The sequence below is a fragment of the Macrotis lagotis genome, chromosome 1, assembly GCF_037893015.1.
Source record: "Macrotis lagotis isolate mMagLag1 chromosome 1, bilby.v1.9.chrom.fasta, whole genome shotgun sequence".
NCBI lineage: Eukaryota > Metazoa > Chordata > Mammalia > Peramelemorphia > Peramelidae > Macrotis > Macrotis lagotis.
Window position 1 is genome coordinate 317,974,725 of NC_133658.1, and position 26,970 is coordinate 318,001,694.

Genomic DNA, 26,970 nt, shown 5'->3' on the forward strand with positions numbered 1-26,970 from the left:
AGATTTCCTTTTTTAAAAAATTCAATTTTATTTTATTTTCATGTCTTCATTCTCTCCCTTCTACTTCTCCATTAATAAAGCAAGAAAACTAAACCAATTGAAACATAAATTGATAATAAAACAATCATTGACCTTTTTAAAAAATTGCATTCTAAACTCTGAGACCATCACCTCTCTATCAAAAGTTGAAGAGTATGTTTCATCAGGAGTCCTCTATAACTATGGTGGGTCATTGTGCAGATTAGAGTTCTTAAATCTTTCATATATAATTTAGTATGCTGTTTTTCTTCACTTCACTCTGCATCAGTTCATACAAATCTTCTCAGACCTTTCTAAGACTAGTTTTTTCATGTTTTTCATACAATATGATATTATTCCATTTCATTTATGTACCATAACTTGTTTAGCATTGAGTTGCTAATTTATAGCATATATATATGCTATATACATTTATATAGCATATATATATATGTATGTATGTATATACACACATACATCCTTTTCCTCTTTCTTTGATCTCTTTGGGGCTAGTAGTGATACTGTTGGGTTAAAAGGTACATATAGTTTAATTGCTTTTGGAACCATTTCCAAATTGTTTTCCAGAATTACTGGACCAGTTCACTGTTCACAAATACTTTATGTCTGTGTCTTTTCACAGCCTTCATAGCATTTGTCATTTTCCTTTTTTGTTCACCCAATCTGATGAGTAGGAAATAGCACCTTAAAGTTGTTTTAAATTTAATTTATTCAATTATTAATGATTCAGAGCATTTTTTTTCCAATTGACTATTGATACCTTGGATTTGTTTCTCTGAAAACTGTTTATTCATATCCTTTTACAATTTGTCAATTGAGAAATGTCTCTTATTCTTATAAATTTGAATCAGGAGGCAACTTGGTAGCACAATGGATAGAGCACAGGCCCTGGAATCAGGAGGACCTGAGTTCAAATCCAGTCTCAGGCACTTAATAATTACCTAGGTTTGTGATGTTTGGCAAGTTACTTAATCCCATTGTCTTGCAAACCACCCCCCAAAAAAATAAAAATAAATTTGAATCAGTTAAATTCTCCTATAATCCCTCGTTACAGATGCTTCAAAATCCTAGCCATCTCTTCATTTGCTACCAGCTGCTCTGCTTGGTTTCCACTCCTCATTATCTTCATCCTAAACTGTCCAGGATGAACTCATCATCGTAAAGATTGCTTCAACCATGCTATGTGCACCTCATCAGTACCTCTGTTCCTTCTTCCCCTAATTGTACAGCTGGAAAGTGAAGCATTGCTTTCCTTTGTATAGTACTCACAATCCCAACCATCTCCTAATTTGCTGCAAGCTAATCTTCTTGGTTCACCAACATCTTGACTATGCTCAGAACTCTCTGGCATTCTCCCACTCTTTTTTCAATTTCCTTTTCTGTTCTTCCATTAAATTATAATCTCTTTGAGGACAGGAACTGTCTTTCTTTTTCTTATTTGTATCCCTAGAATTTAGCACAATATTGGCACATTGTAGATGCTTTATAAATGTTTATCATATGATATTTTATTTATATATATATTTTTGAAATTAAACTTTTATCAGAAAAAATTAATGCAAAGATTTCCCTCTCATTTACCAGTTTCTCTTTTAATTTCAGCTAAACATGGGTTTTTGTGCAAAAACTTTGAAATTTTATGTGATCAAAAATGTCCATTTTGCCTTCTATAAACCTGTCTATTGGAGCAGCTAGGTGGCGCAGTGAATAGAGCACCGGCCTTCTAGTCAGGTGTACCTGGGTTCAAATCCGACCTCAGACATTTAATAATTACCTAGCCGTGTGGCCTTGGGCAAGCCACTTAACCCCATTGCCTTGAAAAATCTAAAAAAAAAAAAATGAATGTTATATAAATATGTCTATTGTTTGATTATAATCTCTTTCCCTGTCTATAGATCTGACAGATCATTTCTTCTGTACTTCTCTTATTGTAGGAATTTTTTTGTTTTGCTTTGTTTTGTTTTTGTTTTTCTTGTCCTTCATTTTCAAAGAAGACCATGACATCAGGGAGGTGATGCCATGACATGAATTGGATTTGAGTGAGGGGGTGCTGTGCTAAGTCACCAGCCTCAGTTTCTCCTGTATCTGGATCCAGTGGTCAGATATGGATCAAGATGATTGGAGATGATCCTGGATATCAGACAATCAGAGTTAAGTAACTTGCCCAAGGTCACACAGCTAGTGTCAGAGACTGGATTTGAACTCTTGTTCTCTGGTCCCAAGGCCAGTGCTCTATCCACTGCACCAGTTCCATGATGGCATGCATGTTCAGGTTCTGGATAGTGGACAATGTTGTCAAGATTTCCCAGTCACCAGTGGAGTAAAACAAGGATATATCCTTGCTCCCATAATTTTTAGCATGATGTTCTTAGCCATGTTATCAAACACCTTCAGTGAGAATGAACATGACCTCAAGGTCAGCTACTTCAGTGATGGCAAATTCTTCAATTTGAAAAGGCTAAAGCCAAGGCCAATGTGGAGGGAGTGTTGGTACATGATCTTCTGTTTGCAATGATGATGCTTTCAGAGAAGCCTCTGAAGCTGAGATGCAACACAGTAGAGATCCATTCTCTGCTGTTTGTGCTAATTTTGGTCTAACAATTAACACCAAGAAGCACCAGGTATTCCATCAACTAGCACACACTATCTATATGTGGAACCATTAATAACAACAAATGGAGAAGTTTTGAGTACTGTGGGCAAGTTCACTGACCTTGGCAGTGTCCTTTCCAGGGAGTTACACATTGATAATGAGGTTGACACACACATTGCCAGAGCTAACTCAGTATTTGGAGGATCCAAAAGAAAGTGTAGGAGAGAAGAAGTATTAGACTGACAGCAAACTGAATGTCTACAGAGTTATTGTGCTGACCTCATTGCTATAAGCCTGTGAAACCTGAACATTCTACCAGTGCCATGTCAGGAAACTGAATTGCTTCCATTTAAATTGGTTTAGGAAGATTCTAGAGATCACCTGGAAGACCCTGGGGTCCTTTCTTGAACTAAACTGCCAAGCATTCCAATATTACTACAGTGAGTGCAACCACCATGCCTGTACACATTGTTAGAATGATGGATGTTCTCTTGCCAAAAAAAAACTATTTTATGGAGAACTCACACAGGGCAAGAAGAAGTGATACCAAGACACCCTGGAGGTCTCTCTTAAGATCTACAGAATTTATTGACAGCACAGGAGACACTGACATAAGATCACCCATCAAAAGTGAAGCATTGCTTCCCTTTATAGAGTACTCAAAATCCCAACCCAAAATGCCTTCATCAGTGCACTCTATGAGGAAGGTAAAATTGAAGCAGCTCAAAGGAAATATGAGATACATAAGTCTAGAGTACCCACCCCAGGTGGGTGTTCACATGGACTACAGTCCCAACCTGTGGTAGAGCATTCCGAGCTCATACTGGTCAGATCAACCACAGTAAAACACATGGTAATTTGCCTGAAACATGGAGATTTCATTTTGGTCTTCTTTGAAAACAAAGGGCAAGAACTAACCAACATTTCTTATTTGTTTATGATGTTGCACCTTCATGTCTAAACCAGGCACCCATTAAATCTTTTGTATACAATATGAGTTATTGGTACATACCTAATTTCTTCTAGCTTATTTTCCAGTTTTCCAATAGTTTTTGTTAAATAGTAAATTCTTGATCTAATATCTGGGATTTTTCAGTTTATTAGACTATTGAACCCTTTTGTTTCTGTCTATTATGTAAATAATTTGTTCTACTAATCAGTCACTCTATTTCAATACCAAATTGTTTTGATGATTATGGCTTTGACATCTGAAATCTGATATTGCTACACCCCCTTGCTTTCCACTTTTTTAGAAATTATGCCCTTGATGTTGTTGATCTTCTGTTTCTTCAGATGAATATTACTAGTTCTATAAAGTAGTACTTGGTAGTTCAATTGGTATACCAATGAATTAAAGAACTAAACTTAAACTAATGAAGTAATTTTTATTATGTTGGCTCAGCCTACTGATGAGCAATTAGTATTTCTCTAATTATTTAGATCCATCTATCTTTAGTGATTTTAAATAGAATTTTTCTTTCTATATCTTCTTGCTAGATTTTATTAATAGTTTACAGAAATTCATGGTTTACTTTATAACCTCTAATTTTTTGCTGGTTACTAATTTTTTAATTAAAATTTTAGTTGATTTATGTTCTCTGAATCATCATTTCATGTGCAAAAAGTGATCTTTTATTTCCTCTGCCTATGTTTTTTCCCTCCATTTCATTCTCTTGTCTTATTGCTGTTATTAGCATTTCTAACACTATGTTGAATGGTAATGATAACAGATATCCTTGCTTTACCTGAATTTAATATTTCTGTTTTTTCTGAATTTGTGAGATTTTTTTTTGCTCAAATACTTGATTAAATTTTGTAAATGTGCCTTGCGTAGAAGAGAAATAGATATATTCTTTTCTATTCCCATGCAATGTTCTTCATAGGTCCATCATATCTAACTTTTCTAAAATTCTATTCAACTTTATTATTTTTTGTTTAGATTATTTAGGTCTCAGATGAGTAGATTTAAATCCTTTATTATTATTATAGTTTTATTATCTATTTCATCCTATAATTCATTTGATTTTTCCTTTTAGAATTTAGCTGCTATGTCATTTTATACATATATGTTTAGAATTAATTATTAAAAGTTTATAGTATCTCAGAAAAAAATTCAGTTTCTCTGATAATCTCTTTTTATTAGGTCTATTTTTGTTTTTCTATCATCTAAAACCTTGATGCTAGTTACTCCTGCTTTTTTTTAATTCAGTTGAAGCATGATGGACCCCCATCTTTTATTTTATCTCTGTTTGCATCTTTCTGGCTCAAATGTGTTTCTTTAAATAGTATATTGTTTGATTCTGGTTTCTAATCTGTGTTGCTATCTTCTGTTTTATAGGTGAGATCGTTCAATTCATATTCATAATTATGATGATTAGATTGATTAGATTGGGACATCCTATTCTCTTCTAATTTCCCTGCTCTTTGTTTTGTGTCCCCTCTTTAAAAGTTTATTTTGCTTCTGACTTAACCCCTTTCTCTTCTGTTTCTTTTTTGAATAAAATAAATTCTCATGCCCAATTCTATGTATGTGTTCATCAGTTTTTAATCAGCTCAGATGAAAGGGGTTGCCTCTCACCCCTCCCCACTCCCTCTTTCTTGATATATATAAATTTTTTCTTGGGGACCCCGATTGTGTGAGATAATTTTCCCAGTCTTTCCCCTCCTTTCTTCCCCCATCTGCCAATATATTCCTTTTCCCCCTTTCTTGCCATTCTTCTTTTAAGATCATCAAAACATAACAGATAAACTTTCAGGTCATCTGTCTAATTCAACTCCCTTTATGACCTCTGATGGTGATAAATCCTGAAGGGATACACACACACACACACACACACACACACACACATACATATGTATATATAATATGTATGTATATAACATCTCCCCAAATGAAGAAGTGGATACTTTATCCTTGTTTAATCCTTTATGATTGCTTTTTCATGTTTTCTTTTTATGACTGTATTTCACAGTTTCTATGTAAATCTAGTCTTTTCATCAGGAATGCTTAGAAGTCTTTTATGTTATTATAGATCCATTTTTTCACTCATAATATTATACTCAATTTTTTCTGAGTAAGTTATTCTTGATTGTAAGTCCAATCTTTTGCTTAGATCACTACATTTCCACTTCATAGTAGTAACTGCTAAATCTTATGTGATTCTCATTAACAACACTGTGACTTGATCAACTTTAATAGATGCAGCTCCTCTCAGCAGTTCAGTGTGCTAGACCATCACTAGGAAAATGACTCTAGACAATGCTATACTCATCTAGAGAAAGAAAAACAAAACAAAACAAAAAACCCTTCAGAATCTGAATGAACACTACATTCACTTTTTTTTTAGGTTTTTTGCAAGGCAAACAGGGTTAAGTGGCTTGCCCAAGGCCACACAGCTAGGCAATTATTAAGTGTCTGAGACCGGATTTGAACCCAGGTGCTCCTGACATCAGGGCCGGTGCCTTATCCACTACGCCACCTAGCTGCCCCTACATTCACTTTTTAAAAATTTCTCTTATGTATTTCTTTCCTACAGCATGACTTTCTTTCTTTTCCCTTAATCCTAATTCCTCATACTGAAAATGACTAATCTGTAAACATGTTTTATACCAAAATGTATGTACAAAATTCACCTGACTGTCACTGAGGGGAGGGTGGAAGGAAATTATGTAACTTAAAAATATGCATAAGCATCTAGAGGAATGTTTAAAAACTTTCTTAATATATAATTGGAAAAATAAAATAAAACATCACTTGAAAAATAAATAAATAAATAAATCTTATGTGATTCTAACTTTCTATCTGCTTGTATTATTTTTCCTTTGACTTTGAAGCTTCAAATTTTGGCTGCAATATTACTAGGTTTTTCATTTTAGAGTTTCTTTCAGGAGGTGACTGGTTGATTCTATTTATATTTTGCCTTCTGTTTCTAAGAGATGTGGGCAATTTTGTTTTTTGGATTCTTGAAATAAGATATGTAGGTGATTACACATGTATAACCTATATCAGATTGCTTGCTATTTTAAGGGAGCCAAGGGAAGGAGGGAGAAAATTTTGGAATTCAAAATCTTGTAAAAAAATAAATATGATATCTTGGCTCTTTTTAGGCATGCTTTCAGGTAATGGTAATAATAATAATTAGTATTTATAATAGTGCTTATTATGTTACAATCAATCAATAAATACTTATTACCAGGGTAGCTAGGTGGCATGGTGGATAGAGCACCAGCCCTGGAGTCAGGAGTACCTGAGTTCTAATGCCGCCTCAGACACTTAATAATTACCTAGCTGTGTGACCTTGGGCAAGTCACTTAACCCCACTGCCTTTCAAAAAACAAAAAAGAAACAAACAAATGAATACTTATTACATGTCTACTATGTGCTAGACACTGTACTAAGCATGGAGGAGAGAGACAAAAAAAAAGAGACAAAAGACAAGCCCTGTTCTCAAGGTGCTTACAATTTAATGGGAAAGACAACATACAAACAAATAAATATAAAATAAATTATATACAAGATAAACAGAAAATAATTCTATTAAAATATAATTTATATCTATATATATACATATATATATATATATATATATATATATATATATATACATACATACACTAGAATAAAGAGGGCTGTGGAAGGCTTCCATAAGAGATGTGATTTTAGTTGGACAAGAAATCAGGGAGGTCAGTAGTCAAGAGAGGAGAAAGGAAAACATTCCAATATTGGGACAACCAGAGAAAATGTTCAGAGCTGGTGGATAGGGTATCTTGTTGATGGAATAGCCAAATGGTCAGTGACACTGGATCAGAGTATGTGTTGTGGCATAAGAAGACAGGAAAGTAGGAGGGGACTAGTTTATGCATTTGAATGCTAAACAAAGGATTTTATACTTGATTCTGAGGTAACAGTAAGCCATATGTACTTTAGGAAAATCACATTAATGACTGAATGGAGGATGGATTAGAGTATAGAAACACTTAAGGAAGGAAGACCTAGCAGTGAGCAATTACAGTTGTCTAGGTTTGAGGGATTGAGGATCTTCACCAGAGTGGTGGGAGTTTCAGAGAAGAGAAGGGGGGTCCTATTCCAGAGAAATTGCAATAGCTTGGATATGGAAGGTGAAAGATAATGAAGAATTCAGGATGATTCCCATATTGTAATCCTGAGGGACTGGAAGGATGGTATTGTTTTCTAAGGCAATAAGAAAGGAGGGAGGAAGGGTTCAGGGGAAAGATAATGAGTTCTGTTTTGGACATATTGAGTTGAAGATGTCTACTGAACATCCAGTATGAGATGGCTAAAAGGTAGATGGAGATGTGAGATTGGAGGTTTGAAGTGAGTTTGGAGCAGGATAGGTAGATTTGAGAATCAATACCACAGAGATGGATACTGATGAGATCACCAAGTGAAATAGTATAGAAGGTGGAAAAAGTCTCAGGACTAAACCTTGAGGGACACCTATGGTTCAAAGGCATGATTTGGAAGAGGATCCAGTAAGGAAGCCAGAGTTGGAGTAATCAGATAGGTAGGAGGAGAACCGGGAGAGAGTGACATCTTTAAAGACTAGGGAAAAGAGAGTATCATGGAGGAGTTGGTGATTAAAAGTATCAAATACTTCAGAAAATTCAAAAGAATGAAGATTGAGAAAAGACCACTACATTTGGCAACTAAGAAATCATTAGTAAATTTAGAGAAAGCAACTTTGGTGGAATGATAAGATCAGAAGTCATATTGTAAGGTTAAGGAGAAGGTGGGAGGTGGCATCTCTTGTGGACAGACATTTTAAGGAATTTAACTACAAAGGGGAAAAAAGAGAACAATCCATGCTATAATTATTATATTCCCAACAATCTTAGGAGGGAAGCATTAATACTATCCCCATTTTATAGAGAAGTAAACTGAGACAGAGATTAAGTGACTTGGCAGGGCCACACAGTAATTTAATTTCTATGAGCAGATTTGAATTTAGCATTCTATCCCATTCCACCTCACTGGTAGGTAGTTCAGTGATTCTTAAATTATATCTTCTTGATCCATTTCCCAGTTCTTTTATTTTTGCTTTCAGATACTTTATCTTTTCTATTATTTTACAGTCTTTTGACTTGACTTTTATTTAACATGTCTTGTGTTTCATGTAATCTTTAGCTTCCATCAGTCCATTTTAATTTCCAGGGAGATAAATATATCAAACTTTTTTTTAATCAAGCAATGGGATTAAGTGACTGGCCAGGGTCACACACCTAGCAAATGTCAAGTGTCTGAGGTTGAATTTGAACTCAGATCCTCCTGACTTCCAGGACCAGTGGTATTCTACCTACCTGCTCCAAGGTTTTTTTACTTGTTCCAACTATTAATTCTGTTTCCATGTCTTTCTTCCATAACTCTCATTCTCCCCACCTTTTTTTTCCTTTTACCTCTCTCTCATTTCGTTTTTAAAATAAATTTTAACCCTTTTTTTAAAAAATAAGTGACTTCATATATTCTACAAATTCTGGTTGGACTTGTGTAAAGGTGTGTGTTTCTTTGAGGTTTTACTTGTAAATACTTTGGAGTTATTCTCTTTTGAGTCTCAGTCTTTTTATGTTGGGATTATTTTTTTTAATTTGTTCATTCTTCTAGACTGCATTCTGCTTCTGGACTTTGTTAAGATGAGGCTCTGCACATTTCTGGGGAACTTTCTAAGCTGAGATTTTGTCCTCTTAGGTCCTTCTGCTGCTATCTTGGAGTACTGAGTGATGTGTTATTCCAGTAATTTAGATTAAGGAAGTACAAGCTTTTAATGCTTTCAAAGGTTAAAGACAGTAGTCTTTAGAATTTTGTTTCCTCAGATTTCTTTTTTTAATATTTCATTTTTTTTCCAAATAAATGTAAAAAATTTTTACTTTTTTGATTTTTAAAATTTTGGGTTTCAAATTCTTTCCCTCCTTCCTTTCCCTGTCACCTCAAGAATGCAAGTAATTTGAAATAGCTTATACATAGTTGTATAATGCAAAACACATTTCCATGTAAATTATGCTGTAACAAAAACAGACAAGAAAATCCAAGAAAAAAACAAAGATAATAAAGGAAAAGCAATTCCAATCTGTGGTTAGGCTCTACCAGTTCATTCTCCAGAAATGGATAATCTTTCATCAGAAATCCTTCTGAATAGCCTTACATTATTGTATTGATCATCATCCAATATTACTGTTATTGTGTACAACATTCTCCTGATTCTATTCATTTTACTCTGCATCAGTTTTCTAAAGTATCCAGTTCATCCTTTCTTATATCATAATAGTATTCCATCACAATTTTATATACCACAATTTGTTCAGCCTTTCCCCAATTAATAGGTATTCCCCCCAATTTCCAATTCTTTCCCTCCATTAAAGACTGATTCTAAATATTTTCATGTCCTTTTCCTTTTTTATTTTTAAATCTCTTTGGGATATAGACCTAGTAGTAGTTTTACTGGCACACAGAAAGTTTTATAGCCTTAAGGGCATAGTTCTAAATTGTTCTCCAGAATGGTTGAATTAGTTCACAACTCCACCAACCAACTTTAATGTCCCAATTTTTCTACTTTCCTTCCAACATTTGTCATTTTCCTTTTTTGTCATATTAGTCAATCTGAGAGGTATAAGGTTGTATCTTAGAGTTGTTTTAAATTTTCATTTCTCTAATCAATAGTGATTTAGAGTTTTCTTTCATATGCCAATAGTTAGCTTTTGTTTCTTCTTCATCTGAAAACTGTTTGTTCATATCCTTTAACCATTTATCAATTAGGGAATGACTTGTATTCTTATAAATTTGATTTCGTGCTCTGTATTTGAGAAATGAGGCCTTTAATCAGAGAAATTTGCTACAGAAATTTTTCCCAGTTTTCTGCTTTCCTTTTAATCTTGGGTAGATTGTTTTTAGTTTGTACAATAACTTTTTAATTTAATGTGATACTTATCCATTTTACTTGGGTAAATTGTTTAATTTGTACAATAACTTTTTAATTTAATGTGATATTTATCCATTTTACTTCCTGTAATGCTCTCTATCTCTTTTTGGTCATAAATTCTTTCCTTATGAATAGATCTCACAGGCGAGATATTCCATGCTCCCATAATTTGTTATGCTATCGTCCAATGTATCAAATTATATATTCATTTTGCCCTTATCTTGGTATATGGTGTGAGGTTTTGGTCCATGCTTAGTTTCTGCCAAATTACTTTCCAGTTTTCTTATCTATTTTTTGTCAAAAAATGAGTTCTTATCCTGAAATCTGGATCTTTGGATTTATCAAACACTAGATTATTATGTCCATTTACAATTGTATACTTAATCTGTTCCACAGATCTACCACTCTGTTTCTTAGAGCCAAATTATTTTGATGACTATTGCTTTGTAAATACAGTTTGCTGTCTAGTATGGCTAAAAGTCATCTTATTTCACATTTTTTATTAATTCCCTTGATATCTTGACTTTTTTGTTCCTCCAAATGAATTTTGTTTTTTTTTTTTTTCTAGTTCTATGGTAGTTTAATTGGTAGGACACTGAATAAATAAATTAATATTTTTCCAACTGTTTACTTATGTGAAAAGTATTTTGTAATTGTTTTTATATAGTTCCTGGGTTTGTCTTACAGGCAAACTCCCAAGCATTTTATATATTTATATATACAGTTATTTTAAAATAAAATTTCTCTATCTCTTCTCTATTATCATATCATCTGCAAAGAGTGATAGTCTTGTTTCCTTATTGTCTATTTTTCCTTCAATTCGTTTTTCTCTCATACAACTAATATTTCTAGTACAATATTGAATAATCGTAGTGATAATAGGTATCCTTGCTTCACCCTTAATCATATAGGGAAGGTTTCTGGTTTAACACCATTACAGATAATGCTGACTGATGGTTTTTAGATAGCTACAACTTATCATTTCAAGAAAAGCCTACGCTTTCTAATGTTTTTGACTTATATTTTTTATTTAGTAATTCATTTTTCCCTGTAAAAGCAATTTTTTTTAAAACTTTGTGTTTCAAATTATCTCCCATTCTCCAGTCCCAATCCCCCCTCATTGGGAAAGCAAACAGTTTGATATAGGTTATAAATATGTAGTCATGTAACATGTCCATAACAGTCATTTTATAAAAGAAAACACATACCCCACCACTCTCCCCCCAAAAAAAAATCTCAAGAAAAATAAACTTAAAAAAAAAAGTATGCTTCAATCTATATTCAGACACCATCCACTTTTTCTCTGGGGAATGGATAGCATTCTTCATAAGTCCTTTAGAGTTGTCTTGGGTCACTTTATTGCTGAAAAAACTAGGCCATTCACAGCTGGTCATCCCATAATATTGTTGTTACTTTGTACCCAGTGCATTTCACTTTGCAGTAACTCAAATAAGTCTTTATAAGTTTTTCTGAGAGCATTCTACTCCTCATTTCTTAAAACCAAATAGCATTCTATCATAATCACAAAACAATTTGTTTAGTCATTCCTCAACTGATGAGCATCTCTTCAATTTCCAGTTCCTTGATAAGAGAAAAGAAATGTGATAAATACCTTTGAACATAAAGGTTGTTTTCCTTCTTTTTTTTTTCAAGTAGTGGTATTGCTAGGTCAAAGGATATATATAGCCTTTTGGGTGTGGTTACAAAAAGTTCTACACAACTCCACCAAAAGTACGTTAATGTCTCATTTTCCCTACATACCATCCAACATTTGTCATTTTTCTTTTCTATCCTATTAGCCAATCCAATAGATATACAAAAATATCACAGAATAATTTTAATTTGCAGTTCTCCAATGAGTTGTGGGTTAGAAAAAATTTTTAAATGTGGCTATTGATAGCATTGATAACCTCATCTGAAAACTGTTCATAATCTTTTAATTTTATCTTTGGAGAATGGGCCTTATTTTTTTAAATTTGACATGGTTCTCTAAATGTTGAAGAGATTAGGCTTTGGGGTGGCTAGGTGGTGCAGTGGAAAGAGCACCAGTCCTGGAGTCAGGAGTACCTGAGTTCAAATCCGGCCTCAGACACTTAATAATTACCTGTGCGGCCTTGGGTAAGCCACTTAACCCCATTGCCTTAAAAAAAAAAAAAAAAAAAGAAAAGAAAAGAATTAGGGCTTGATTTAAACAGAAAAACTTGCTTCAAAAATTTTGTTCACAATTACTGTTGCTAACTATATTTCCCTCCATTCCATTCTCCCCCACCCCCATTTATTCTATTCTCTTTCCTTTTATCCCGTCCTTGCTCAAACATGTTTTGCCTCTGACTATCTCTCCCCCATCTGCCTTCCCTTTTATCAGACTCCTTCCTCTTGTCCCCTTCCTCTCTTTCTTTTCTGTAGGGTAAGATAAATTTCTATACTCAATTGAGTGTGTGTATATTATTTCCTCTTTGCATCATTTCTGATCAGAATAAGGTTTACTCACTGTACTTCACCTCCTCCATTTCCAGTCCTTTGTAAAACTCTTTCTCCTCTTTTATGTAAACTAATTTACCCCATTCCACCTTCTCCTTTTCCTTTCTCTCAGCACATTTCCCTCTCACTCCTTAATTTTTGTTTTCAAGATATCATTCTTCATATTCAATTCACACCGGTGCTAACCCCCCCTTCTTTTAACTTCTCTAATAATGAGAAAGTTCATATGAGTTATCAGTATCATCTTCTCATGTAGGAATTTAAACAGTTCATTATTAAGTCCTTTATGATTTCTCTTTCTGTTTACCTTTTTTTTATGTTTCACTTGAGTCTCATATTTGACTCAAATTTTCTATTAGCTCCGATTTTTTTCATTAGGCATTCTATTTCATTGAATGTCGATCTTTTTCCTTGAAAGAATATGTTCAATTTTGTGGGTAGTTGACTCCTGGTTGTAATCCAAGCTCTTCTGCCTTCCAGAATAGCGTGTTTTAAGTCCTATGATCCTTTCATGTAGAAGCAGCTAAATCTTATGTTATCCTGACTGTGACTCCACAATACTTAAATTATTTCTTCCTAGCTGTTTGTAATATTTTTCCTTGATCAGAGGCACTGAAATTTGGCTATAATATTCCTGGGAGTTTTCATTTGGTGATCTCTTTTAGGAAGTTTAGGAAGTAATTGGTGGGTTTTTTCAATTTCTGTTTTTACTCTCTGGTTCTAGAATATCAGAGCAGTTTTCTTTGATAATTTCTTGAAAGATGATATCTAGAATCTTTTTTTGATCATGCCATTCAGTCAGAACAATAATTTTTAAACTATTTCATTTGGATCTATTTTCCAGATCAATTTTTTTTACCAGAGATATTTCACATTAACTTCTATTTTTATCATTCTTTTGGTTTCATTTCATTGTTTCTTGATTTGTCATCAAATCATTAGCTTCTATTTGATCAATTTAATTTTTAAGGAATTATTTTCTTCATTGAATTTTTGTACTTGCTTTCACATTAGTCTAATTCTACTTTTTTCTTTTTAGGTTTTTGCAAGGCAGTGAGGTTAAGTGGCTTGCCCAAAGCCACACAGCTAGGTAATTATTAAGTATCTGAGGTCGAATTTGAACTCAGGTCCTCCTGACTCCAGGACCAGTGCTCTATCCACTGCTCCACCTAGCCACACCTAATTTTACTTTTTAAGTTCTTTCTTTCAATGAATTTTTGTGTCTCTTTTTCCATTCGACCAGTTCTGCTTTTTAAGGTATTGTCTTCATTTTTTTGTTTCTTATTCACCAAACTGCAGGCTTGTTTTTCACGATTTTCTTGAATTATTCTCATTTTTCTTCCCAATTTTTCCTCATCTCTACTACTTGATATTCAAAATCCTTTTTGAGCTCTTCCATGGCCTGAAACCAATTCATACTTTGCTTGGAGGCTTTGGATGTAGCAGTTTTGAAATTATTTTCTTTTAAGTGTATGGTCTGATCTTCCTCAGCACCATAGTTACTTTCAAGTCACTTAGCCCCATTGCCATGCAAAAACAATGACAACAACAACAACAACAACAAAAATAAAATAGGGTAGAGAGAACACTGTCTTAAGATTCAGTGAGTTTTGTGAAGCTTTTTCCAGAGATACTTCTAGGGACCTACAAGTTTGCAACTGTGAGAAGGATCCCTACTCCCCTGCAACCACAAACTCTGGTGAGACCCAGATCTGAGATGAGCAAAGCAACAAAGTCTTATCTCAGTGATAGTAAAGATACCCCTGTAATCTCCTTCTGATCAATTGTTTGACCCTCCTACTGTCTGTGAGCTGGGAACTCTAGAAGCAGCTGTTGACTCTGCTAATTCAGTGGGTCCCAAAACTTGCTACTGGTTTGTTGGGGCTGATGCTGTGCTAGGGTCAGGGCTGCCCTGGACTGTGCTCTTCTCTCATCCTAGAGTGACAGATCTTTCCTGCTGGCCCTCTAAACTGTCTTGGGCTGGAAAATTGTTTCATTCCATTTTTTTGTTTTTGTGGATTATGGTCACTGTAGAATTTGCTTGAAGTCATTATTTAAATGCATTTGATAAGGTTTTAGGGAGAGCTCAGAGGAGCACCTGCCTTTACTCCATCATCTTGACACTGCCTCACCCTTTCTAATGTTTTTAATAGAAATGAATGTTTTGTCAAAAGCATTTTCTGCATCTATAGAGATAATTATACAATTTTTGTTGGGTTTTTTTTTATGGATATAGTCAATTGTACTGATAGTTTTTCTAATTTAAACCAGGGTATAAATCCCACTGTAATCACTTTGCTAATATTTTATTTCTTTAGGAAAATTTTTTTTATTCTTTTCCTTCTATGTTTTTCCTCTTCTTGGTTTGGGTATCAGCCCTATTTTTGCATCATAAAATGAATTTGATAGGACTCATTCTTTGACTATTCTTCCATTTCTTTACTCAGTCTGGTGTTTTTTTTTCCTAGATGTTGATGTAGAAACTTTATTGGCTTAGTTGAGCTCTGGCTTCTTCCTACTAGTCTTTCATATTAATTCTACTCCCTCTTTTCCATTATATAGAAATGGAGACTATATCTCATAAGTCTCAATTTCCTTCTCTGTGAATGATTAGAATGAAGTAGATTCATGAAGATGAAATATTAAGAAAAATATTATTCTCACTGGAACAACCTGTGAATGTCTGATTTCCATCCCATTGTTATTTAGATAAATAGCTCCATTGGGGCCCTCAAAGCTTTTCTAAAAAGACTCATCCAACCCCTATTGAAATATGAATGTCTTAGCCCAAACTTACCTGAGGACTTCTCCACAGAAAGTGGGTCCTTTGATAGATGGTAGGAAGCATTTCAGCCCCTTCTGAGATGTAAATCCATTGAGATGATGGGAATTGTCTTACTTTTCCCCTACCCTCCTCCCATTACTTCCTAGCACATACGACATGTGTTGCCCCCTATATAATCCCTGCCTTTACTGGTGGGTGCTGCTGTTATTGACCCAATTGTGCTTGCAACTATCCCTAATCTCTCTCCCTTATTCTGTTCCCCTTCTCTATGTTACTGTTGTTGTTGCTGCTGCTCCTTCTAATTGTCCTTTTGCTCATTCCTTCCCTCCTACCCCTCCATCCAGGCCTTTATTTCTTCTCTTTACTATCTTCTGCTAACTTAATACTTAAATTTAATACTTAAGTAAACCCTTTTGTCACTAAATACATGTGGGGTAAAAGCTGGTACTTTTGTGAATTAATCACATTCAAACTGGACCACTCCAAAACATTTTCCAAAAAATTTTTAAACTTCTTTTTTTAACTTCTTCAAGATAACCTCTAATGTGCCCCTTAGATATAATTGTCATTTTGTGATTCTGTAACTAGTCTATTTTGTGTCACTGTGATGGTCTTTTCCTAGAATATCTGTAAACTCTATGTTTGTCAATGGAAAAATTGATACATGTCAGAGGAAAGAAATTTTGATATCTAAATACTGTGATCCTTACATTATTTAATTTCCCATGTGTATTTCACTAAATATGATCACAGAATCACATAATTTCAGAGTCAGGAGGGATATTAAAGGTCACACATGAGGCTCTTCTTAATAAGACAATTTACAAATGGTCAACTACTTGAATTCAGTAAGTAGGGGTCCATTATTTCTTTTTTTTTTTTTAGGTTTGTTTGGTTTTTTTGCAAGGCAAATGGGGTTAAGTGGCTTGCCCAAGGCCACACAACTATGTAATTATTAAGTGTCTGAGACCGGATTTGAACTCCTGACTCCAAGGCCGGTGCTTTATCCACTGCACCACCTAGCCACCCGGGGTCCATTATTTCTTAAAGCAATTCTTTTCGTTTGGGGTTATTTCTAATTGTTTTCCTTACATTAATCCTCTTTACAATTCTTCCCTCTAGACCAAATGGAACAAGTATAATCTCTCTTCTTCCTGACAGCCATTCAAATATTTGTAAACAGTTATTTTCCCCAAAGTCTTTTCTTCTTGAGGCAAAACATCTGCAATTCCTTTAACTGATCTTCATATGGTTGATTTCTAGACCCTTCATCATTCTTGCTTCCTCCTCCAAATACTCTCCAGCTTATCAATTTCCTTTTTTAAAAAAGCAATACCCAGGGACAAATATGATACTCCAGATTTGATCTGACTAAGGCAGATTAAGCAGACCTTTCATTTTCTATTCCTAGATATTATATCCATCTGAATACAATGTAAAATTGCATTAATTTTTTTCAATAACATTTTATTCAAATTAGTTTTTAGTCCACTAAAACTCTCAGATCTTTTTCAGACAAATTGCTGCCTAGACATATCTCTCCTATCTTATACTTGTGAAGGTGATTGTTTTAACCCATTTATGTGTTGATACATTGTTTAGTTATTTTTCAGTCTTATCTGACTCTCTATGACTCCTTTCAGGATTTTCTTGGCAAAGATACTAGCGTAGTTTGACATTTCCTTCTCCAGTCTCAGGAAACTGAGGTAAACAGGGTTAGGTGACTTGCACAAGATTACATAACTAGTGTGTCTGGGGCCAGATTTAAATTCAGGCCTGGTACTCTATCTAGTGTACCACCTCAAGATGATAAAACTGACTGATACAAAACCCTTAAGGTTTACAAATTGCTTAATGTAAATTATCTCATTTGTCACATTTGTTACATTTGTCACAATCATGTAAAATGGATACAAAAGGCATTACTATTCCCAATTTGCAAATAAAGATTAAGGGTCAAAATTTTCCATTGTCATATGCTTAGTAATTATCAGAGGCAAGATTCAAATTCAAGGATTTCTTGATAACAAATCTATCATTTTCTTCCCATTATGCTAAATTCCTTTCAAACATAGTAAGGCTTTGAGATATAGTTGAGGAATAGAACTGGGTGAGTGAGTGGATCAATAAATAGAATTTTTTCCCATTGGTCATAAATTCATTCTTTTCCTTTGCTTCAACTCCCTAAAAAGTATAATTGAAGTATAGGGAAGTTAAAACAATTAGGGCAAGAGGAAAGGAAAGGAATAAGCATTTATATACCACCTACCATGTACTGTGTGTACTACAGTGTACTATGTATATTATGCCTTTAAGCATTTTACAAATCTCTCATTTAATCCTCACAACAGGATGGAGCTATCAACATCCCCATTTTTTTGTAGATGAGGAAAGTGAGGCAAACATGGATTAAGTGACTTGTTAAGGATTTGAACTCAGATCTTCCAGACATCAGTCCCATAGTTTTCTATCCATTGCGCCACCTAGCTGCTAATTATTAACAATTTGTTTTAGGTTTTGTGCTAATTGTTGTAAGGGATGATACACATAGGGTTATCAGTGTACCTAGCATCATATAGAGCTGAAAGAAAACTAAGAAGTAATCAACTCCAAATCTCCTCATTTGACATATGAGGAAACTGAGGCACAAGAAAGGGAAAATGATTTGTCCAGTAATTTTCTTCAAGAGGAAAGATAAATTAAATAAAAAGAGCAGCAAGTATTATATGAGTATATATAAGAGTATTATATGACTGCCAGCTGAATAAGTCATTTTTAATTTAATTTAATTTAATTGTCCATCAATCATTTGGCTCTACTCCTGACTCTGGATTTTTCCATCTTGCCCCTGTTGGGTATCCCTGCCTTCTTCCAACTCCTTCTTATGTGCTGCTCTCCTCCCTTAGAATATAAAATATAAGCTCCATGAGGGTAGGGATCATCTTTTTTTTTTCTTGTATTTGTATTCTCAATGATCAACATAGTTCCCGGCACAATATAAATGCTTAAGTTCTATTTTCTATCTATCAGCACCCCTTATACCCCACATTCTAGTCAAATTGACCTAACTGTTCTTCCCTAAACATAGCATACCATTCATCTCAATGAAACTTTTCTCATCAGCAACATTAAGATATTGAACTAGATGAACTCTAAAGTCCCTTCCACTCACTAGCATTTTCTCCTGCTTTCATCCCTTTTCAGTTCTGTCCACTGTTATAACTGAAAGAAAAATCTGCTAGAGTGAAAGAAAATTGTAGATTTTATTCACAAATCCTGCAGGATGGGGGTAACTCAACTAGTATGTGGCACAAAGTGGGGTTATTACAGCAGGTATTACATAATCTTCAGAAACTTCCCCTCCCTCTTGAATTTTCATAAACTCTCAGAGTTTGAATTACAATCTAAAAGGTCTGCCCAAACTCATGACATGCCCCTAATATGATCCACTCCCCCATCAATATACTGATGAACCCCAATCGTCACAGGGGTGTGCGAGATAATATTCAATTATCTAATTGTGCAAACTCAGTTGCATTAGGTCAAGATCTCCAGGTCACTATTGACCAGTTAAGGACTAGTTTCTTCTAATCTTGGGTTTGTCATTTTTGGAACGGGATTAGAGAACTCTCCTAGTTTTGTGATTAACTGGGGCCATTCTCCCTTTATAATGGATTTAAGACCAACAATGTCCTACATTTCTCACATCCATCATACCTGGAATTCCCTCCCTTCTCTCTCCCTCTGGGATCCCCATCTCCTCCCTTCAAGCTCAGTTCAAGTACCTCCTGTACAAAGCTGGTCCATTTATTTCCATATCCTCATTTTACAGGAAAAGAAACTGAGAAGTGACTAATTCCTTCAATAGAGAGTGATTGTTGGAATTCAAATCTAGGTCCTCTGACTCCAAGTCCAGTGTCTGATATCCTACCTCACACCTGCCTTTCAATTGATTTGCCCAAGGTTATATAGAAAGCTCTATCTCAGAACACAGTTCTGTTCTATCACCTAGATCACAATTCTAAAAGAAGCACAGATAATGAAAGCCTAAAAAGGTTTTCATCTCAGTCAACTTCCTCAATTAATAAATGAGAAAACAGAGAGAAGTGACTAGGTACCCTTTTGAATAAATATTAGGTACATCATTGAATTTATGTTTTTAAAATTTACTTGAATTTTTCTAGATTCTAGTAAATTTTAGCTGATAGTTAAAAAACAGAGCATCCTTTGATTGATGAGAAATGTTAAGATCCAAAATTGTAGCAAAAATAAGTAATTTGACAGCTACAACTCTTTTATTTAATGCAGTACCTATTTGAAAGAAAAAATAATCATAATCTTTAAATTAAATTAAATTAAATATTTCACTTATTTATTGCTAGACTGAAGTCTTATTTAAATTTTTTTTTTTGCAAAACTCTCACAATAGGGGCAGCTAGGTGGTGCAGTGGATAAAGCACCGGCCCTGGAGTCAGGAGTGCCTGGGTTCAAATCTGGTCTCAGACACTTAGTAATTACCTAGCTGTGTGGCCTTGGGCAAGCCACTTAACCCCATTTGCCTTGCCAAAAAAAACCTAAAAAAAAAACCTCTCACAATAAGCAAGGATAGGTGATACAACTCAGCTAACATTTTGGCATGTCCAAAATGCATTTCTCTCATCATCATATTTGAATCCATATATCAATAGATCAGCAAACATTTAACTCCTACTAATTCTGGGGCACAGTCTAAGTGCTAGGGGTACAAACATTGAAAGGAACAGTACTTGCCTTCAGGAAGAATTTTAATTTTAATAGAAGAAACAATATGTATGTATGCTTGTATCCAAATGTATGTAACAATCAAGAACTGAATCAATGCTGAACCCTGGGGCTAGGGCAAGGTTTGCCTTCTCTATCTCTCAGATCTCATTCACCCAGGTATAGTGTCAATCCTAGGGGAGTTTAGTAGTGGTCATACTACATCCAGATGTGAACTTGGTGGAACTGATGATATGTAGAAATTGAACTACATCTGAACCATTCATGAGAAAGCCCTGGGGAAGATTACCCTTGATTGATGTCCTATCTGGGTGCTCTATTCAAATGGAATATAAATTTTGACCATTTATAATTCATCTTTGGTTTGGGAGCTAGATTGTTTTTCTTCCCTACTTATTTATTCTATCATTGTTTTGTTTTTTGTTTTTTTTTTTCTTTTTAATACTGGGACCAATAACTCTTTTGTCCCATATATTTTCATTACGCTTTCTTGAACAGAGCTCTGCAAAATCATACTTTGATAATGCTCTTTGGCATTCAGATGAAGTTACTTGACTGTGCTTAAATTCAAATCACGCTGACTTTCACAGATTGATCAATAATAGGTCCCAATTCAAGTCTCCCTGGGTCATTGTTTGGGTTTTGGTAACTTAAGAGTGTGTGTAAATAACAATTGTTTCTATTCTGGCCAGAAATCACTCCTGGTTTTATGTATATGTATATGTATATGTATATGTATATGTATATGTATATGTATATGTATATGTATATGTATATGTATATGTATATGTATATGTATATGTATATGTATATGTACGTGTACTGTACGTGTATGTGTACATGTACATGTATATGTGTATGTGTGTGTATGTGTGTGCATGTGTGTGCATGTGATGTGTGTATTGTATGTGTATAGTATATGTATGTGTATAGTATATGTGTATATGTGTGTATGTGTATATGTATGTGTATATGTTTTTTATAATAGGAAAACCAGACTATCTTCTGCCTCATGCAGCTAGATGGCTCAGTGGGTAAAGCATTGGCACCAAAGTCAGGAAGATCTGAGTTTAAATCTGACCTCAGACACTTACTACCTGTGTGACCTTGGGCAAGTCACTTAAATCAGACTGCCTTGCATCCAGGGCCATCTCCAGTTGTCCTGTTACATTTACAGTCATTGGACCCAGATGGCTTTGGAGAAGAAAGTGAGACTGGTGACTTAGTACAGAATCCCTTCACTCAAATCCAATTCACATGCTTTGTATGGCATCACCTCTCTAATGTCATGGTCTTCTTTGAGAAACATCATTACCTAGCCTTAAATCATTGAATGGATGTTGCCTCAGACATCATCCCCTTGATGTCATTGGTTCTCTTCAAAAAGGAAGAATGACTAGCAATTCCCAGAATGGTTTACATTCTATCTGAAAATCTCCTTGAGAGCAGAAAAAAAATGCATTATAAATCAGGTCTTTATTTTCTCCATAAATAAAAGAAATTCTAAACACAAAAGACTCATAATACCCATTGAAAGGAAAATTTAAATAATAAGCGTATATATTATTATACAGTCCTGGAAGGTCAAGACATGTGAATTAACATTTCACATTTCATTTTGGCTCTACCTAGTCCAAACAATTCCCTCTAGCTTCATGCCTTTGAGCAAGCCAGGACAGAGGTTGAGCTCTTCAGAGCTTTAATCAGAGATCAAATTCTCCAAGAAGTACTGGAATTCAACATTCCTAATGTTGTCCATCAGCTCTGGTAGAGGGATCTAGAATCTCCCACAGAGGGATCTAGAATTTCCCACATCCTTGAATACATAAAGTTCCCTTCAAAGATGGAAATGTCTTTCTTAGGTTCACTGCTCAGCTACCCATACTCAAGAAAGGAAAAAAAAATAGAAAAGGTGGCCCTAAATCAGACTTAAGCTTGCCTACACTATACATGTGTTTTAGTTGCCATTCTTATGCTTCTGGTACATACAGTCCCATCTTTCCCTCATGGTTTTAAAGGAAGGGTACATTAAAGGGTCTGGCAGTGTCTCTTAAAATGCTTTTACTTTGATTCTCTATGGATCCTGCTCCTCTCTCTCCCATTCTTCAAGTCTAGTGACTATCACTCCTGCTCCATTTAAGCACTTATTATCATTTAACTTTTACAAAGGCCTATTTTTCTCAAACATATGCAATAATAACAGTATAAATATTTTCCCCCCACACTTGAGGAACACACTTTCCCCTATACCATTGTGATCAATGGGGAAAAATGGCTCAGACTTAGAACAATTTCTACCTAGCAAGTTCATATTTAAATACAGCATGACAGTCAACCAATTGCCAGTCTTCACATCAGATATTACTGGGCCGAGTCTTAAAGGTTCTTAATACTCAGGGTATAGATGGCAGGCAAGTTATAAAACCTGGATGTTGTAATGTCTGGTGGTTTGCTCTCATGGCTTCCCAAGCCTCGAGATTAATCTCCATTTCCTAAAACAGAAACAACAACAACAAAAAACAAATGGTGAAACCCAAAGTCTCACTGCTTTCAGTATTATCTCTAACTATATGCTGTGAACAAAGAAGCCAAAACAAGAGAGAAATGTGGAAGACAATGGTTGAGGCTAAGATTTTTTGAAAAAGTACCCCTAGTTCCAAATTTATAACTGGAGCCAGTCAAATAGGTTTCCATTCACCACCTGGTTAGTCGATGAGAACCAGTTAATGATTAGCTACACATGTTCTATTGTCTCTTGAAGGTTCTTCCATTACACAAGTTCATGACTATCCCAGAAGCAGACTATTAGCCTCTTCCATATGAGGAGACACCTGCAGAGGTAGTGGTAGTTTATGTAATACTTTACTGAATGAAGATGCCAGCCACTGTTTCAACCCTTACATAAATAAGTCCCCCCATAAGTCAAAAAAAGGTATATCTACCTATATTTCCTGATCTCTTTTGTGAATTAAAAAGGTCAACAAAGAATTCTGATAACCTCTGAAAATTGGATTACTTATCCCTACTGTGATCAGGACACTAATTCAGTTTAAAGAAGTCACACTACTGTTATCTAGGTAGTTACAGTGATAATAGCTTTCAGGCTTGAACCCTATTCAAAATTTTAAAACCATTGTAAAGAGCTCCCTGTGCCATAATTAATCCTTTGTGCTATCTCATCACTACTTATTAGAAGAAACAGGAATATTTTAGCAAAATCATTTTATAAGCATTAATAAATGCTAATACTGTTCAGCACTAGATTAGTAATAATAGCCACAATAAATGTGTGAGTTCAATATAGTTAGTAATGCTGACATTTCTGGCTGAAATTCTTATTCCTCTTCTCACAGATAAATCTAAAAATCCTGAGCCAGGCAATACTCATTAACATCTGTTAACTGGGCAAATCTGCTCCTTCCAGATTTGCCCAACACCTGTTGCATAAATACCAATTTTACAGGGAATAAAAACAAATTAGTCAAGAGGAACCAGATTAAGAGGGCTAGCCAGAGACTTTTTGGATAAATGACTGGTAGACATAGGATCTTGAAATATGTAAGTGTAGCAGAGTCTATGAATCAGCTCACTTGGCTCATGATATCATGCTATGTTTATGATCTACTTTGATTCAATGTCTTATCAGCTATTCATGTAAACATTCACAACATTAGGAAGACATCTTATCTTTGGAAAAAGGACAGAAAGGTATAGATAAAAAGAGACAGAAAAGCTGAGAGTGGTTAGTAAGAGGAGAGAAAGAATTAGCAACAAAGAAAGATATCATTTAAACATTTTAATGTTGAAACTGGAAATAGAAAAATAAACAGCGGAAAATTGAAAAGTTCTGTCAAAATTTCTAGAACAAATTATTTTCTCCCTCAAAGAAAGCAGAAACACCATATTTGAACTGTAATATCACACAGCTCCTTATGTGCCATGTAAATCAGGGTATTTGCCAGTGTTATAGTGTCCAAAAGAGAGTGTGTGTGGGGGGGAAGAATTCTCTCTAGATGGCAACATCTTCCAGATGTTCTTGTTACAGATAACACTGTTCTCATGCCACCAAGCCTAGAAACATTAAAAAATCTATAAAAGAAGCCTACAATTAGTCAAAAGAACTCAGTAACTGTATAAATAGTTTAAAAAGGCAAGTGGATAAAGACTATTATATAGTCCATGGTATACGGTTGTATGGACAATGAACTAGGTAAAAGAAGATAGAGTCTTTGGTATATTATGCCTGGCTTCTATTGATCCCTAAATTTCTCTGAAATGTGGACCTGACCCTTTAATATCAATATTCTTCTGGTTTTGCCATAGAATCATTGAGCTATGAAATAATGCAATTTCTGAAGAATTCTTTTTTTAATTGCTCAGATGCTTTATTAGACACTGATCAGTTTCTTTTTTCTAAAATTTATTTTTTTGCCAATTATATGTAAAAACAATTTTAACATGTTTCTTAAAATTTTGAGTTCCAAATTCTCTCCCTTCCTCCCTTCCCTATCCCATCAAGAAGGGAAGTAATATGACATAGATTATACATATATAGACTTGCAAAGCATATTTCCATGTAACACAGGGAAAAAAAGAAAATAAAGTAAAGAAGAAGTATCTCCTATTTGCATTCAGATGCCACCAGTTCTTTCTCTGGAAATGGACAGCACCTCTCATCATAAATCCTTTGGAATTATCTTTGATCAATGTGTGGCTGAGAAAATCAAAATTATTCATAGAAGATTATCATACAATATTGCTGTTATTATGTATAATGGCTTCCTGGTTCTGCTCATTTCATTTTGAATCAGTTCATGTAAGTTTTTCCAACATCCTGTTCATCATTTCTTAGCACAATAAAGATACTGGAATGGTTTGCCATTTCCTTTTCCAGCTCATTTTGCAAATAAGGAAACTGAGGCAAACAGGGCAAAGTGACTTGCCCAGGGTCACATAGTAAGTAGCTGAGATCAAATTTAAACTCGGGAAGATAAGTCTTCCTCACTTCAGGCCCAGCTCTCTATTTATTGAATCACCTAGCTGCCTAAGTGGTTCAGTGGACAGAGCAACCAGGAGACAGGGAATCTTGAGTTCAGATTTGACCTTACACACTAACTGTATGACCCTGTGCAAGGGCCATTTCCAACCATCCTGATTCCTATCTGGTCAAACCCAGATGACTTCAGAGGAGAAAGTGAGAATGGTGACTTAACACCCTCACTCAAATCCATTTCACTTGCTTGTCATGACCTCCCTGCTGTCATGGTCTTCAAGAAAGAAGGACAAACATCATCATCATCATCATCATTCCACTCACAATATCACTCCATTCACAATCACTTGTTCAGTCACTTCCCAATTGTTGGACATTTACTCAATTTCCAAATTTTTGCCACCACTAAAGGAGCTGCTATAAATATTTTTATACATACAGGTCCTTTTGCTTTTTTTTTTAATATATTTTTTATCTCTTTGGGATACAAACTTAGAAGTGGTATTACTGGGTCAAAGCACCTACACAGTTGTTCCTAACTTCTCAACAGTGCTTTGAGTGTCCCTGTTTTCCCACACTCCCTCCAACATTTTCCTTTTTTTGTCATATTTGCCAATCTGATAGGTGTATGGTAGGGGCTCAGAGATGTTTTAGTTTTCATTTCCCTACTCATTAGCCCATTTTTAGAAGGCAGGCATCCAGCCCTGACAGAACCACAAAATTTTCCAATACGGAACTCTCTCAGTAAAACAGAAGTCACACCTGCCTCTAAATACACTGCACACGTAAAAATATCTTCAAGATATCTGTCTGTCAATTGGGGAATTATTGAATGAGTATGGTGCATGAATGTTATGAAGTACTATAAGTTCCTTAAGAAATCATGAGTGGTCAGACTTTAGAAAAGCATGGAAAGAATTACCCCTTCTGATGCTGAGTGAAGAGAGCAGAACCAAAAGAACATTGTACATATTAACAACAACACTGTAAGATGATCAACTATGATAGATACAGCAGTTCAGAGATCTTAGCAGTTCAGAGATCAAGAACAACACTGAGGGATCTACTATGGATGATGCTGTCCCCTTCCAGGGGGGAAAAAAAGCACAGAATCTGAATATATGCTATGCTCCTTTTTTAAAAAATTTACCTATGTTTTTCCTTCATATCTCATGGTTTTCTTTCTTTCCCCTTAGTTGTAATTCTTCTTACATAAAATGACTAATATGTAAATGTGTTAGACACAAATGTACATGTACAACTTTTACCAAACTGTTCACCACTATGGGGAGGGGGAAGGAAAGGGAAGGTGGTAGAAAAATGTGTACCTCACAAATTTGCAAATAGATAAATGTTGAAAAACTACCATAACATATAATTAGAAAAATAA

General features: G+C 34.8%; 1 long non-coding RNA gene across 2 annotated transcripts in view; it reads right to left on the reverse strand.

Annotated features, from left to right (window-relative positions):
- Positions 1-22,766: 22,766 nt before the first annotated feature.
- The window catches only part of LOC141505549 (uncharacterized), a 43,936-nt gene continuing 39,732 nt past the window's right edge, over positions 22,767-26,970 (reverse strand). For both annotated transcript variants that reach the window (XR_012473627.1, XR_012473625.1), the window contains exon 4: positions 22,767-23,079. This is a non-coding gene — a long non-coding RNA (uncharacterized LOC141505549). The remainder of the gene's footprint in view (positions 23,080-26,970) is intronic.